A 14,162-nucleotide genomic window follows, 5' to 3' on the forward strand; every position below is an offset into this window, starting at 1 on the left:
TCAGCTTGTTAAAGCGAGGAATTGTACATTATGTCACATATAAGCCGTGCAGTCAGAGGTTATACAGCATGGAAACAGACCCTTCGGTCCAACGCATCCATGCCAACCAGGTATCCCAGATAAATCTAGTCCAATTTGCCAGCATTTGGCACATATCCCTCTCAATCCTTCCAATTCATATACGCATCTAGATGCATTTTAAATGTTGTAATTGCACCAGGCTCCACCATTTCCTCTAGCAGCTTATTCCATACACACACCGTCCTCTCCTCAAAAGAGCTGTCCCTTAGGTCCCTTTTAAATCTTTTCACTCTCACCCTAAACCAATGCCATCTCATCTTTGTCGTGGGAGCAAGCACCTCCAAGAGAAAACTTGTGACAAAACAAAATGCAGGAAGGGTCAAGGGAACCTGGATAGCAGAAGACAGTCCCCCCCGGATGAATATTCATAGGCAGATACTCTGTAGTGGAGGATGGACACTGAAAGACAGATGTGGTAAATATATGAAGAACCACAAAGGCGAACCCCTAATAGAGTTAGAGCTCCCCGACAAAATGAGCATTCAGGTTGCTGAGTAAGCAGCTGTAGTCTGCATGATCAGCCACTCTAAAGCATTTAACCCACGAGCAGACAGACACCCAGACAGCATGTATGTCCAAGAGATAATGGGAACTGCAGATGCTGGAGAATCCAAGATAACTAAGTGTGAAGCTGGATGAACACAGCAGGCCAAGCAGCATCTCAGGAGCACAAAAGCTGACGTTTCGGGCCAAGACCCCTCATCAGAGAGGGGGATGGGGTGAGGGTTCTGGAATAAATAGGGAGAGAGGGGGAGGCGGACCGAAAATGGAGAGAAAAGAAGATAGGTGGAGAGGAGAGTATAGGTGGGGAGGTAGGGAGGGGATAGGTCAGTCCAGGGAAGATGGACAGATCAAGGAGGTGGGATGAGGTTAGGAGGTAGGAAATGGAGGTGCGGCTTGGGGTGGGAGGAAGGGATGGGTGAGAGGAAGAACAGGTTAGGGAGGCAGAGACAGGCTGGGCTGGTTTTGGGATACAGTGGGGGAAGGGGAGATATTGAAGCTGGTGAAGTCCACATTGATACCATTGAGCTGAATAAATAACTGCACCTCCCAGTTGCGAACCATTTCCACTCCCCCTCCCATTCTTTAGATGACATGTCCATCATGGGCCTCCTGCAGTGCCACAATGATGCCACCCGAAGGTTGCAGGAACAGCAACTTATAGTCCGCTTGGGAACCCTGCAGCCCAATGGTATCAATGTGGACTTTCACAAGCTTCAAAATCTCCCCTTCCCCCACCGCATCACCAAACTAGCCCAGCTCGTCCCCTCCCCCCACTGCATCCCAAAACCAGCCCAGCCTGTCTCCGCTTCCCTAACCTGTTCTTCCTCTCACCCATCCCTTCCTCCCACTCAAGCCGCACCTCCATTTCCTACCTACCACCTCATCCCACCTCCTTGACCTGTCCGCCTTCCCTAGACTGACCTATCCCCTCCCTACCTCCCCACCTATACTCTCCTCTCCACCTATCTTCTTTTCTCTCCATCTTCGGTCCGCCTCCCCCTCTCTCCCTACTTATTCCAGAACTCTCTCCCCATCCCCCTCTCTGATGAAGGGTCTAGGCCCGAAACATCAGCTTTTATGCTCCTGAGATGCTGCTTGGCCTGCTGTGTTCATCCATCTTCACACTTTGTTAGCATATATGTCTGAGTCAGTTTAACTGACTTTCAGCCACTCTGGGAAGCTACGGGATTTAGTCTGGCAGAGAGGAAAGTATAACTGTCTGCATTCCTGCTCAAATTTATTCTCCAAACTGCCCAAGACCATGAACATTGCATTATTAACGTTAGAGATCACTACCAACTGGGAACTTAAGGGCCGACGGATTGGCTGAGATAGATACCCACAAAGGAGAACCATGCTCCCCATTTCAGAACAAATAGATGCTATTGCAGTGAGTCAAATCATGGTTATAGATCTGTTTCAGGCTCAGAGCAGTGACACCGAATTAAATTAAGACATGAGGGAACAATTTTCCCCTCATGTAGCAAGTGAGAGGACAAGTTTAGTATTAAGGGCAGACTTGTTCTCAAAGATGTAAGTACATGCTATCAGTCCAGGACCAAAATCACCGCCATGATACCGTAGTCATCTTGGGCATATTTAATAAGTGGGTAGAAACAGTCCCCACTCAAACAAAGGCCACTACAGTAGCAGCAGACATCTTAATTTGGCAGAGATAATGGGAACTGCAGATGCTGGGGAACCCAAGATAGCAAACTGTGAAGCTGGGTGAATACAGCAGGCCAAGCAGCATCTCAGGAGCACAAAAGCTAATGTTTTGGGCCTAGACCCTTGATCAAAGAGTCTCTGATAAAGGGTCTAGGCCCAAAACGTCAGCTTTTGTGCTCCTGAGATGCTGCTTGGCCTGCTGTGTTCATCCAGCTTCACACTTTGTTATCTTAATTTGTCACGTTTCCACTAATGGGGTCTTCCCTGTAGCATAGATTCAGACCAGAGGAGATATTTCACAGCCCAGCAAATGCAGTCAGTGATGAATATCCTTGGCATCAACCAAAGCTTCCACCATAGGAACCACCATAGGAAAGCTGTAAGAGTTCTTTCAGTAAACAACTTGGCCTTTATTTTCTTTCTTCATTCATGAGATAAGGAAATCGCTGGCTAGGCATCATTTATTGCCCAGTGAGCAGCTATGAGTCACATGTGGGCCAGACCAGGTAAGGGTGGCAGTTTCCTTCCCTAAACGACAGTAGTGAACCTGATGGGTTTTTCCCAACAATCAACAATGGGTTGATGGTCATCATTAGACTCTTAGTTCCAGATATTCATTGAGTTCAAATTCCACCAGCTGCCGTGGTGGGATTCAAACCCTGGCCCCCTAAACATTATGTGTGTCTCTGAATTAATGATCCAGCGATAATACCACGAGGCCATCACCTTCTGGGAACCACTTGTCCTCATGCTTATAGGGAACTCACCCTCTAGTTCAACTGGATTTACACCTCATGATCTAATGACATAACTTGACACAGCCCAAAGTTGAAGTCCTCTGCCATGAGAAAACTGTGAAAATGCTATTAGAAAATGTACAGGCTGCACACAAAACAGTGGCCATCAGAATGGCAGAAAGGTTAAAACAGGGCAAGGTGTACTTTGATAGGATGGAAAATCTGGGAGAGTACAAGGTAAAGCAGCAGGTGATTTAACAAATTTTCCAACCAGCAACATTCCTGTCCCCCAGATATTCAGATCACCACTGAGTGGTGAACAAGACCAGCCCATCTATGCACAGAATTTTGTCAGATCAAGGAAAATGTTGGATGGGTACCATGTTAATCACTTAAAGGCCTACAGAGCCCAAAGCAACAGGAGCCAACTCCGCATGCTTCTAGGGGAACTAAGAGAAGCAGACCCCAATCCTGATCTGGACCCCAGACCAGTCATTGATCCAGATCCAATCTGAATTCCCACCTCCGATCCTGGACCAGTCCTGAACACTGTCCCTCCTGAGGAATCAATCTCAGGAACTGAACCACAGCTCACCCCATCAACTCCAGCCAAAAGAGGCAGGGTCTGGGTACCCAGCAGCTCTGAAGCAAAAGCAATGGTTAGAGACAGTCCCTCCAAAGAGCTTCCTATGCGGCACTCTAGCTCAATGCTCTTATCGTGGGGAAGAAGCAAGACGGTCAGAGCCCTCCCGCCTAGCCAGGGGACTTGATTCTCTCACATACATCCTTCATTACACACCAGCCCACTAATCCAGCCTGGTCACAGAAGACTAATGGCATAAACCTCAGCTACTACTGTAGCCTGAATCTGCCAGTTCATCTTTTTGCACAGGGTTACAGCCCCATAGAGCATGATAGATAGGCATCACCATCATTTTTGACTTTTGGGCCATCTTCATCTTTTGGCCATTTCTCATTGTGTCAGATAGAGAGTGCAGATAGAGGCCATTCAGCCCAATGTGTATGCACCAACCCTCCGAAGAACATCCCCCCTAACCCTGTATTTGCATGTCTAATCCACATGTCTGCACAACTCTGTACAATATGGGGCAATTTAACATGGCCAATCCACCTCATCTGTTCATCTTTAGACTGTGGGAGGAAACCGGAGCACCCAGAGGAAACCCACATGGACATTGATAGAACATGCAAACTCCACACAGGCAGTCACATTAGACTAGAATCGAAGCTGGGTCCCTAGCACTGTGAATGCTGACCACTGAGCCACATTATTATCTTACCCAAATCAAAGGCCATTTTGTCTTTTCATCTCAATCTCTAAATTTTAATCATATACGCCTCTGACAGTGTCAAATTACTTACCCGATTCCGACTCCCCCATTTTGGAATAATCAGTGTTGGGCCTGAAGTGAGGCCTAACAAATGCACAATTGACTGACAGAAGGAGAATTGGGAAAATTCAATAAAAGCACATTTTGGGAGGAGCTTGGCCTAGCATGAACCAAGACCAAACAGATTAGTGAAAAATCTACACAGGTGGAGAAGAATGGGGTGTATCTAACCTGGTCAGCCTATTAGGATTATAAAGGATAGCAGAGTCACAGAGCTGTACAGCATGGAAACAGATCCTTCAGTCCAAGTCATCTGTGCCAACCAGATACTCGAAACTGATCTAGTCCCATTTGCCAGCATTTGGCCCATTTCCCTCTAAAGCCTTCCTATTCATTTACCCATCCAGGTGACTTATAAATGCCCCTAAAGTTGTTTGGAATTTTTCAGTCTCCGACTTAACCACATGGTCACTCTCCCAAAACTTGTCTCCTGCTCTCTCCCTTTCCTACTGTTTAAAGCATCCTTGTTCTTGATATTTTTTTAAAAGTTCCAAAAACAATTAAACAAATCATAAAAACAATAATTACTGTTCCCAAGAAGAGAAAGAAAACCAGCTCCAGCACTGAAAAACCTCGAAAAATAAAACACCACTTTGATTCTCCCTCTCCAGGATTGATGATATTCAAACTGTTGGTCTACATTGTGGACTGGATTACCGGGATGAGATAGTTCAAAGTGTAAACTGGACAAGAGTACACATATCCCGGCTACGTGCGGTTTACCCCGTCAGAGGCGGGTGAATGCAAAGATGGTGTTTTGTGGGTCCATTCCAACCAATCCATAATGTTTGGGTGTAACAGCCAGTGGGCTGTGTATAGAACAAAAAATGGGAGCTCAGATTATTGCTAAGGGTGACAGGTGGAGTTCTTCCACAGATAAATACACAGAAATGGAATGTGCAGCTACTGGCCTGGAGAAAGGCTAGCAATTGGGCAACGATGCCTTGGGAATTATGCCCCATGTGAAATAAAAATCAGCTAAAATCAGCCAGCAGTACACACCTGCATGTTTGTTTAAGGATGGTTTTAAAGTACACGGGCAAAACCCTGTATAACAACGTACACCACAAATTGGTGTCGGTGATATTAGATATTTCCAGAACCCGGATGCCAGAGCGGTGCCCTTCCCAACTTCAAAAATTATATGTGTGTTTTACCCACTGTCTATTAGGACAGAAACGGGGATAGAAACGGGGTAGCGGGGGCATTGTGAGGCCCGGGCCAGTACCGAGTTATAAAGGAGATATGTTGAATGTCTGCAGTTAAAACCATCAACTTGGTTAATACGCTGAGACTTTTAACCCAGCAAGTTAAACAGACCTTGGATAAAATTAATGTGGAAAGTCAGCAAGATGCAGAGTGGAGAATAAGAGAAACTCAGGCAACTCAACACCTGGTAACAGTACTAGAAGGGCACGCTAGGACCATAAATAAGATTATCTGGAGAAAGATAGATGATGACAGTACACAACAGTACAGGATCCTGTGCAGCATTTATGGCCAATGGATGATCAAACAGTTAGTGAGCCATACAACATGGAAACAGACCCTTTGGTCCAGCCTATCCATGCTGACCATGATCCCAAACTAAACTTGTCCCACTTGCCTGCATTTGGCCCATGTCCCTGCAAATCTTTCCTATTCATGAACTTATCCAAATCTTTTAAATGCTGCAACTTGTACCTGCATCCATCACTTTCTCTAGCAGCTCATTCCACACATGAACCACTCACCGTGTAAAAATGTTTCCCCTCATGTCCTTTTTAAATCTTTCTTCTCGCACCTTAAAAGTATGCCTCCTAATTTTGAATTCCCCCACCCTAGGGAAAAGACCCTTGCTATTCGCCTCATGACTTGATTAAACTCTGTAAGATCGCAATGAAAAATAGTCCCAGTCTTTTAATTCTATTTTTATATCTCAAACCCTCCATTCCTCGCAAGGTCCTGCTAAATCTTTTCTGAACCCTTTCCAGTTTAATAATATCCTTCCTGTAACAGGGCAACCAGAACTGCACACGGTACTCCAGAAGAGGTCTCATCAATGTCTTGTACAACTTTAGTATAACGTCCCAATTTCTATACTCAAAGGTAAGCACACTAAACACCTTCTTACCATCCTGCCTACAAGCCTCAAGAAGGCTAATCAAGGACAGGTTCTATCTCAGATCATTGAAGAGCAAAGAGAGCACTTGTTTTTTAGGAATAGACACCCCAAAATTTCAAATTGTCAATTATAGCAACTGAGGAAGGTCTGGTTTAATGAAGATTGTAAGGGGACCACAGGAAATGCCATGGAAATGGCTACTGGGGATCTCCAATTGTAGCGGGTTACAAATCTTTGAGGTGGAAACCATCAGCATTATCCAAAATGGGGAATAATTAGAAGATGATGGGACCCTTCCATGTGCTGTTGAGAAAGGCGGGAGCGCTCATAAGTACCACTCTGGATAAATGCCAGCAGACAAAAGAAGTAATTGTGTGCCCATACTCTGTATATTCCTCATTACAGGAAAGATGTGGAAGCGTTGGAAAAGGTGCTGAGGAGCTTTACCAGGATGTTGCCTGGAATGGAGGGAAAGTCTTACGAGGAAATGTTGAGGCTAGGGCTTTTCTCTTTAAAACGACGAAGGATGAGAGATGACTTGATAATCAAAAATGATGGTGACGCCCAACTCTCCAGTCTATCTATATTCTGCTGCATTCTCCAACAATCCCCTTCACTAACTGCTACTCCACCAATCTTAGTGTCATCTGCAAACTTGCTAATCAGACCGTCTATACCTTCCTCCAGATCATTTATGTATCTCACGAACAACAGTGGTCAGAACACAGATCCATGTGGAACACCATTAGTCATAGTTCTCCACTTTGAGAAACTCCCTTCCACTACAACTCTCTGTCTCCTGTTGCCCAGCCAGTTCTCTGTTCATTTAGCTAGTACCCCCCTGGATTCCATGCAACTGAATAGATACTTTACATCAGTTTTCACAGTGGCAGACACCAGTAGCATTCTAGAAATTCAAAGAGGCAGAGGTGAGTGTTGTGACCACTAAGGGGAAGGTGCCAGGGAAGCTGAAAGGTCTAAAGTTGGAGATTGAGGATGCAATGTGAAGGTGCTGGTGTTGGACAGGGATGGACAATGTCAGAAATCACACAACACCAGGTTATATTCCAACAGGTTCATTTTATAAAGCAAGCTTTTAGAGTCTCTTAACACCTGAAGAAGGACTGAAGCTCTGAAAGCTTGTGCTTTCAAATGAATCTGTTTGACTATAACCTGGTGTCGTGTGTTTTTGGAGTTTGTAGGGGTGTTGGATAACCTCAGATTGCTGCAGTTCTCTAGCTTCCACTCTAAACATATTAAAAAGCCATCCCCTACGGAGAAACTCTATGCATACACAGGATCTGCTCAGATGAGGAGGAATGCGTCAGGTACCTGAAGGAGTTGAAGGGCACCCTCATAAGGATACAATGCTCAACTCATCGATTGCCAAACCCGGTATGCCACAGTGAAAAACCATATGACCTCCTCAGAAGACAGACTTGGGATATGACCGAGAGAGAGCGGAGAAACTATATCATGCTCTTCACAGCCTTCAACACATAATCCATGATCATGAACATCTCGCCAAGATCTTGCCCATGTCTCCACTTCTCACCCTCAAACAACTACCAAACCTTAAATAGACTGTTGTTCGCAGCTAACAACCTAGTCTTCAGGACAACATCGACCGCAACGCTATACAACTCTGCCATGGCAACCTGATCAAGACAAGTCAGAACATCGACATGGACACTACCATCACATGTGGGAACACTCCCCACCATGTACATGGCAAATACCTTTGCGACTCTGCCAACGTTGTCCACTCATTAGCTGCAGATAAAGATGCCCTGGGGCATGGTATATTAACAAGGCTGCACTGACGCTATGACAACAGATGAATGGACACCATACAACACTCGCCAGACAGGGGTGGTCCCTGCCCGGTTCGGGGGCACTTCAGCGGTCAAGGACATCCAGCTTTTGATCTTAGTGTGAGTGTCCTCCAAGATGGCCTTTGTGATACATAACAACACAGAGTCGCCAAGCAGAGACTGATAGTCAAGTTCTGTACACATGAGGATGGCCTCAGCCACGATCTTGGGTTCATGTTATAGTACAGGTGACCCCACACACACACACACACACACACACACACACACACACACACACACAAACATCTATGGATGAATTATTTCATCCGAGATATTTGTGTATTTGCAGATACATTCTATTTTGTTCAAAAAAAAACCAGCCTGACTCCATGTTAAAACACAGACAGATTCTAATCAAGGCCTCATACTTAAAATGCATTGTCTGATCTGAGATGTCACCTCTTGTACACACTGATAAAATTCTTAATTATCTCCAGGCAATGGCTTGAAATAAATTCTGGGATTTGCATTTTAATCAATAGAAATCTGCACCTTCTTACTAACTGATTAAAGATCCAACATAAGGTGGTCAGCAAGCCATTTTTTTGGGTTGTTTGGGTTGCTTATCAATTCTGCTTTGGTTTCCTCCTCTTTCCACTACACCTGAGGAAGGAGCAGATCTTAGATAGCTAGTGTTTTCAAATACAACGGGGCGCCATGTGATTTTTGACCTCACTCTGAAGGCGCTTGCACACAGTCTGGACCCTTGCAGCAGAGCTGTGCTTGATTTTTGAAGAAGCCTTTTTCTTAAGCTGAGAATTCTCTTCATTGAGGATGCGCCCTCTCAGTGTGCTTCCTGTTGAGTCCTGTTCCAAAATGGTGTGTCACAGCCTCATACAGATCAAACTTAAGATTCCTGTTTTGTTGTTTTTTGATGATTCATTGTTCTACAAAGTCACTTATGCTGAAATTTCCTGTGGGGGTTTCATCCGGCTTTTCACTTGTCTCAAATGTTTTGAAGTTTTATACTTTCACAGACCTATTGTTTTCTCAGAGGGGTTAATTAAATTTTAAATGGATCCCCTTGTGACTAATATTGAGATAACACATCAAACTGCTTGCCTTTTTTGGCTGAAGTTGAATCAATAAAGCAGATTTGTGACCATTTTTTAGACACTGAGGTCATTTTAAGTAGTTAAATTAGGCTGCTTTATAAAATATATGATATTATAATCACACAATGCTGAGTTATTTATGATTTCACAATTATAAGCACGGTGATTCAGTGGTTAGCACTGTTGTCTCACAGCGCCAGTCACCTACATTCAATCCTACCCTCAGGCTGTGTGGAGTATGCATATTCTCCCTGAGTCTGTGTGGGTTCCTCCAGGTGCTCCGGTTTCCTCCCACAGTCCAAAGATGTGCAGGCTAGGTGGATTGGCCATGCTAAATTGCCCATAGTGTCGAGGGATGTTTAGGTTAGGTGGGTTAGACATGGGAAATGCAGGGTTAGGGGAATGGGTCTGCGTGGTATGCTCTTTGGAGGAGCGGTGTCGACTTGTTGGGCCGAATGGCCTGTTTCCACACTGTAGGGATTCTATGATGTGCAAGTCAGGTGGATTGGCTATGCCAAATTGCCCCATCATGGCCAGGGATGTGTAGGTTAGATGTGTAAACCATGGGAAATAGTGGGAGGCAGATGCGTCTGGGTGTGTTGGCTTTCAGAGGCTTGGTGTGGACTTGTTGGGCTGAATGTCCTGTTTCCATGCTTATAATCTGCTGAACAGTCTGAGTGCACCAATACTGACACTAACCAGCAATTTAAGATAATCTGTCAAGCTCAGAACATGGCTCATTTATGCCTGTTGGATAAAAGACAATATAGTTTATATAAAGGAATCCATTCTCTGCAAACAAAAGAGGCATGTTCAAGCATTGAGCCTTCTTTGAATTACTTAAAGAGCTTGTAGCTCCCCTTGCTTGCTCCATGATGATGCCTCAAGCAATCAGAATTGAATTAGCGAATAATCAGGATATTTTTCTCCTGTACTGTAAATTGCCATGGTTGTCTGAAATTACGCATAACTTGAGTTTACCCTGATGAGTGCAGGATGAAGAACTTTGGCAACACACCTCACTTTTCAACAACATTCAAGTTGTGTACTTCCAAGCAACTATTTCATTTCATAAATAGCTATTTTCTTGTGGTGAAGAATTGTTTCTCCTCTTGTCCTGCAGACAAGGTCCATTACCAAATTATTCCTCACATCTGAAATCAGGTTCCATGTTATGGTAGGCTCGCCAACATTTAGAAGAAACAATTTGCATTTATATAGTGCCTTTCACAGCTTCAGGACATCTTAAAGTGCTTTACAGTGAATGAAGTAGTTCTGAAGTACTTTACAAGGTAGAGAACAATAAAAATTGAATCATAGGAAGGTTACACCACAGAAGGAGGCTATTGGTCCTTTGTGTACATGCCGGTCCTTAATAAATGTAACTTGTCAAATCAGGCAGTTGATTCATAATCTAAACATTTGTAGAGTCATAGAGATGTACAGCATGGAAACAGACCCTTCGGCTGAACTCATCCATGCTGACCAGATATCTTAAATTATTCTCGTCCCATTTTCCAGCATATCCCTCTAAACCTTTCCCATTCAGATACCTATCCAGATACTTTTTAAATGTTATAATTGCATCAGCTCCACCAGTTCCTTTGGCAGTTTATTCCATATGTGCATCGCCTCCTACATGAAAATGTTGCCTCTTAGGTTCCTTTTAAATATTTCCCCTCTCACATTAAACCTATGCTGTCTAGTTTTGGACTCCCCTGTCTTGGGCAAAGACATTGACTATTCACACCATCCGTGCCCCTCATGATTTTATAAACTTTTATATTGATCCCTCAGTCTCCAAAGCTCCAGAGAAAGTAGCTCCAGCATGTTCAGCCTCTCCCAATAGCTCAAACCCTCCAATCCTGGTAACATCTTTGTGGGTCTTTTCTGAACCCTTTCAAGTTTAACATCTTTCCAATAGCAGGGAAACCAGAACTGAATGTATTCCAAAAATGGCCAAGCCAATGTCCTGTAGAGCATCAACAAGACCTCCCAGCTCCTACACTTAATGCACTGCCCATAAAGGCAAGCGTGCCATGCCCCTTCTGCACTACCCTGCCTATCTGCAACTCCACATTCAAGGAAATTTGAATCTGTACTCCAAGGTCTCTTTGTTGAGCAACATTCCCCAGGACCTTCCATTAAGTGTATAAGTCCTGCCTTGATTTAACGAATACACTTGTTTTTTCCTATTGCAATGTTACTTCCTTTGCTAATAACCCTAATTTAGTGACAGGGATAGTAGGAACTGCAGATGCTGGAGAATCTGAGATAACAAGGTGTAGAACTGGATGAACACAGCAGGCCAAGCAGTATCAGATGAGCAGGAAAGCTGATGTTTTGGGCCTAGACCTTCTTCAGAAAGGTGGTATGGACTTGGTGGGCTGAATGGCTTGCAGTAGGGATTCTATAATATGGTGCTTTTCTTTTTTTGACTAGAACCTCAATATTTTTATTCATCTATTGTTCCGTAATCTTACTAGCCTTGCCTTTCATTCTAACAGAAGCATAATGCCTCTGAACTCTCATTATCACCCTTTTGAAGTCCTCCTACTTGTCAGTCATCCATTTACCAGCAACATACCGCGGTATTAACCCTCTAAGAATTACAAATAATAGTGTCTAGTTTCATGAAGCACGGAACTTATCCTATTCCTGTTCCATGTAGCATCTGGATGTTAATTCTAGAACATTCTCTGCTTCCTTGTCACTTGATTGGAAATGAATTAAATGCTGTGATGTACCACAAATCAAGACAAAGAATCCACCATGTATTTAAAGCAAAGCAAGTACACACTGCACATGATTCTCTCACTAATACCTGTACATGAATATTGGATAATGACTATTTTGATAAATATAGGACAAACTGCATTCTCAGTAGCAATCAGGTAAATCATTGTCTACTGAAGAACCCTATTGTTTTGAACAGAAACATGCTGAGCTGAGTTACAATGTACCAAAACAAGGTAATCAGACAGAAAGGTTGCACGTTTCGCGTAGAACAGCAGTGGGTACATCTAGCCAACCCAGAGGAGCAGAAGAAAAATGTTTGCTGAACTGTTGCCATCAGGCAGATAGAATCCCACAGCACAAAAGGTATCCGTTCAACACAGTGTGCTTGTGAAACAGCCATCCAGTTAGTGCAACTGTGCATTACTCTTTCCCTGCAGCCCTATAAATCCTTCTTTCCAGGTTTATGTTCACTTCCACTTTGAAAGTGACTATTGAATTTGCTATCGAGATCATATCAGGCACTACATTTCTGATCACTGCAAAACAAAACCTCTCTTCACCCAGTTCTTTTGCCGATTATTTTATATCTGTGTCCTACGATAACTGTCCTTCCTGTCTGTCAATACAATTTCTCCCTCCATATTTTATCATTTTGAATTATCTGGATTAAATCTCACTTTAACATTCTCTGCTCTAAGAAGAACATGCCCTTGCTCCTCCCATCTCTCTGCCTCACTGAAGTCCATCGGTCCTGGTAGTAAATCTCCTCTACACCATCAGGGCCTTGCATACTTCCTACACTGTGGTTCCCAGCATTGAACACAGTGCTTCAGTGAGACCCTTACAAGTAGCTTATTAAAGTCAAGCATAATTTCCTTGCTGTTGAATTCAATGGCTCTTATGAAACCCAATATTCTGGGGTGCAACTTCCAGCTACGGGGTGTAAAGTGAAAAAGTCACATCACATGAAAAAGACGAACTGTGGCTCAAAGTTAATACAGTGTGGAGCTGGATGAACACAGCATGTCAGGCAGCATCAGAGGAACAGAAAAGCTGACGTTTCGGGTTGGGACCCTTCTTCATTTCTGACCTGGCCTCCTGTGTTCTTCCATGTCCGCACTGTGTTATCTCAGACTCCAGCATCAACAGTTCTTACTATCTCTGAGTGTGGCTCAAAGTGACAGGCTGCCTCTTCTCACATGGAAACACCTACTGGCAGAAAGATGCTCCTCAATACTTTTTTTATTTCCTGCTTCCTTACATTCATTTCCTCTATTGCAAGTGTTTGCTTTTGCAGCCTACTTATCAACTGGAGAAGTATTTTCTCCCCAGGGTGGTGTTTGTGGTGTCTATTTCACTATTACTGACTAGCCCTTCAAAAAAACACAGACTTATTACGTGTCAGTTGTGATTTTGTTTGTAGCACTCTGACCTCATGAAATTGTGAGTTCAAGTTCTTCTTTAACAACTTAAACACAGAATCTAAGCTGACACAATATAGTATTAAGGGAATGCTGCAATACTGGAGGCACTGTCTTTCAGAGGTGTTGGCCTGAACCCTGTCTGTCCTTTCAGCAGTATTTTGAGGAAAAAATACAGAGGATTTTTCTCAGCATCCTATCCAATATTTATTATTCAACCAACATGTGAAGATATATATCTGGCCATCCTCACAATATTGTTTATGGGAGCTCATACATGAATAGGCTGTCATACTTCACCAACTACAACAGGGATAATATGTCAAACATTCTTTATTGGTTGTTAGCACTTTGGGACCATGGAAGTCACCATTTAAATGCAATTCTCTCTTTTTTGCTTCTTTGATTGCTATGAATGCTGAAATACTGCCTCTGTAATGAGCCGTTTGGTTGATCTTACTCTCTGACAGAAAATTAGATGATTGAATCTCTCTCCTTAAGTTCTCACCATAAGTAGTAGACTTGAGTGCATCTGTCTTATTTTATGTTCTAATAATCCATTTAATC

This window comes from Stegostoma tigrinum, chromosome 23, assembly GCF_030684315.1.
Source record: "Stegostoma tigrinum isolate sSteTig4 chromosome 23, sSteTig4.hap1, whole genome shotgun sequence".
Taxonomy (NCBI): domain Eukaryota; kingdom Metazoa; phylum Chordata; class Chondrichthyes; order Orectolobiformes; family Stegostomatidae; genus Stegostoma; species Stegostoma tigrinum.